Genomic DNA, 3967 nt, shown 5'->3' on the forward strand with positions numbered 1-3967 from the left:
AGGTCCCCCTCCTCAGGAAGACACATGTCCAGGTCCCCCTCCTCAGGAAGACACATGTCCAGGTCCCCCTCCTCAGGAAGACACATGTCCAGGTCCCCCTCCTCAGGGAGACACATGTCCAGGTCCCCCTCCTCAGGAAGACACATGGACAGGTCCCCCTCCTCAGGAAGACACATGGACAGGTCCCCCTCCTCAGGAAGACACATGTACAGGTCCCCCTCCTCAGGGAGACACATGGACAGGTCCCCCTCCTCAGGGAGACACATGGACAGGTCCCCCTCCTCAGGGAGACACATGGACAGGTCCCCCTCCTCAGGGAGACACATGGACAGGTCCCCCTCCTCAGGGAGACACATGGACAGGTCCCCCTCCTCAGGGAGACACATGGACAGGTCCCCCTCCTCAGGGAGACACATGGACAGGTCCCCCTCCTCAGGGAGACACATGGACAGGTCCCCCTCCTCAGGGAGACACATGGACAGGTCCCCCTCCTCAGGGAGACACATGGACAGGTCCCCCTCCTCAGGGAGACACATGGACAGGTCCCCCTCCTCAGGGAGACACATGGACAGGTCCCCCTCCTCAGGGAGACACATGGACAGGTCCCCCTCCTCAGGGAGACACATGGACAGGTCCCCCTCCTCAGGGAGACACATGGACAGGTCCCCCTCCTCAGGGAGACACATGGACAGTTCCCCCTCCTCAGGGAGACACATGGACAGGTCCCCCTCCTCAGGGAGACACATGGACAGGTCCCCCTCCTCAGGAAGACACATGTACAGGTCCCCCTCCTCAGGAAGACACATGTACAGGTCCCCCTCCTCAGGAAGACACATGGACAGGTCCCCCTCCTCAGGAAGACACATGGACAGGTCCCCCTCCTCAGGAAGACACATGGACAGGTCCCCCTCCTCAGGAAGACAATCAGGGGCGTACAACCATCACAACTGTAAGGTGCCCGCCCAGGCCAGAAGAAGGCAGGACAGGTGAAATGGAGCCATGCTTTGCAGTATAGAAACGATTTCTGCTGCTCTGTGTCATTGAGCTCAGACATCGAGCTCTTTACTGCCACCTCAGGTTACTATGTGCATGTGCACCTCTCGTGTGATCTGTACTCTGCTTCTCAGCTACATGTCAGCTTTGTGAAAATGAGTGGGGACGAGGTAGGAAGATCTTCATTACAAGAAGGGGCTGTGAAGGAAAAGGAGGGGCCGGAGCCTTGTGTGTTTACAGATTTGTGTATGTGAGGGACTGACATATATACAGGTGTGTGAGGGGGGGGACTGACATATATACAGGTGTGTGAGGGGGGGGACTGACATATATACAGGTGTGTGAGGGGGGGGACTGACATATATACAGGTGTGTGAGGGGGGGGGACTGACATATATACAGGTGTGTGAGGGGGGGGGGACTGACATATATACAGGTGTGTGAGGAGGGGGGGACTGACATATATACAGGTGTGTGAGGGGGGGACTGACATATATACAGGTGTGTGTGGGGGGGGGGACTGACATATATATACAGGTGTGTGTGGGGGGGGGGGACTGACATATATACAGGTGTGTGTGGGGGGGGGGACTGACATATATACAGGTGTGTGAGGGGGGGACTGACATTTATACAGGTGTGTGAGGGGGGGACTGACATATATACAGGTGTGTGTGGGGGGGGGGGACTGACATATATACAGGTGTGTGAGGGGGGGACTGACATTTATACAGGTGTGTGTGGGGGGGGGGACTGACATATATACAGGTGTGTGTGGGGGGGGGGACTGACATATATACAGGTGTGTGAGAGGGGACTGACATATATACAGGTGTGTGAGGGGGGGACTGACATATATACAGGTGTGTGAGGGGGGGACTGACATTTATACAGGTGTGTGAGGGGGGGACTGACATTTATACAGGTGTGTGAGGGGGGGACTGACATATATACAGGTGTGTGGGGGGGACTGACATACAGTGGTGTGAAAAAGTGTTTGCCCCCTTCCTCATTTCCTGTTCCTTTGCATGTTTGTCACACTTAAGTGTTTCGGAACATCAAACCAATTTAAACAATAGTCAAGGACAACACAAGTAAACACAAAATGCAATTTGTAAATGAAGGTTTTTATTATTAAAGGTGAAAAAAAATCCAAACCATCATGGCCCTGTGTGAAAAAGTGATTGCCCCCCTTGTTAAAACATACTATAACTGTGGTTGTCCACACCTGAGTTCAATTTCTCTAGCCACACCCAGGCCTGATTATTGCCACACCTGTTCACAATCAAGGCATCACTTAAATAGGAGCTGCTTGACACAGTAAGGTCCACCAGAAGATCCTTAAAAGCTACACATCATGCCGAGACCCAAAGAAATTCAGGAACAATTGAGAAAGAAAGTAATTGAGATCTATCAGTCTGGAAAGGGTTATAAAGCCATTTCCAAAGCTTTGGGAATCCAGCGAACAGAGGCGGCTCTAGGTTTTGTGAGGCCTTAGGCAAAATTTAGACACGAGGCCCCACTCACGCCCATAATGGATAAAAAAAAATTCAAGCAAGTAAAAATGGCTGCAGAAAGATGCGTGGATCTAGCCCACAGGCGATCAGCACCACCTCCAGGGCACCCTCCTCAGACATATGCAGCCAATACAACATCTGGGACAGGTGACAAGCCCTCTAGGATTTCCCCCTTTGCCTTGGGAGAATGGGAAGGGGTGTCATTGAATCATTCCACATCCACAGAGGAAGGAGAGTGGGGGGATCCCAGCGCAGTGAGGGAGGGTGACAGGGAGGGAAAGAGAGTGAGGGAGCGGGGGAGAGAGAGAGAGAGGGGGGAGGGGAAGAGAGGGAGTGAGAGAGGGAGAGGGAAGAAGGGAGAGGGGAGGGGGAGAGAGAGGGGGGAGAGAGGGAGGAAGAGAGAGAGGAAGAGAGAGAGGGGGAGGGAGGGGAAGAGAGAGAGAGAGGAAGAGGGAGGGAGGGGGGGAAGAGAGGGGGAGGAAGAGAGAGGGAGGGAGGGGGAGGGAGAGGAAAGGGGGAGGGAGGAAGAGAGAGGGAGGGAGGGGGAGGGAGAGGAAAGGGGGAGGGAGGAAGAGAGAGAGGGAGGGAGGAAGAGAGAGAGAGGGGGAGGGGAAGAGAGAGAGAGGGGGAGGGGAAGAGAGAGAGAGGGGGAGGGGAAGAGAGAGAGAGGGGGAGGGGAAGAGAGAGAGGGGGGGAGGGGAAGAGAGAGAGGGGGGGAGGGGAAGAGAGAGAGGGGGGGAGGGGAAAAGAGAGAGGGGAAAAGAGAGAGGGGGGGAGGGGAAGAGAGGGAGGAGAGAGAGAAGGGGGAAGGGAGAGAGAGAAGGGGGAAGGGAGAGAGAGAGGCGGGAAGGGAGAGAGAGAGGGGGGAAGGGAGAGAGAGAGAAGGGGGAAGGGAGAGAGAGAGGGGGGAAGGGAGAGAGAGAGGGGGGAAGAGAGAGAGAGAGAGAGAGGGGGGAAGGGAGAGAGAGAGGGGGGAGGGAGAGAGAGGGGGAAGGGGGCAAGGCGGGAGAGAGGGGGAGGAAGAGAGAGAGAGAGAGGGGGGAGCGGGAGAGAGAGAGGGGGAGGGGGCAGGAGAGGGAAGGAGAGGGGGAGGGGGAGAGGGGGAGGGGGAGAGGGGGAGGGGGAGGGGGAGAGGGGGAGAGGGAGGAAGGTGGGGAGAGGGGGAGAGGGAGGAAGGTGGAGAGAGAGATCTCTAGCTCCGTTCCTGTCTGTAGCCCCTCCTGTGTACCATGTCCCAGTCTGCAGTGCCTGTCTATGGGAAGCTGTGTGTGTTGCTCGGTACGGTACCTTCCATGCCAGCAGGATGTTCATGACGGCCAGCAGCAGGCAGGGTCCATTCTCAGTCTGGGTGGGGACAGTGTCCTGCTCCTTCCAGAGGATCTGGTTGCTGTGAGATGGAGTGGTCCCTGGTCACCTTTACCTTCCATCTGTCCTCGTTTTCCGGCCCCAGTCAGCCT

The sequence above is a fragment of the Lithobates pipiens genome, unplaced genomic scaffold (assembly GCF_037356315.1).
Source record: "Lithobates pipiens isolate NorthernLeopardFrog02 unplaced genomic scaffold, aLitPip1_a1.2 Scaffold_27, whole genome shotgun sequence".
Taxonomy (NCBI): domain Eukaryota; kingdom Metazoa; phylum Chordata; class Amphibia; order Anura; family Ranidae; genus Lithobates; species Lithobates pipiens.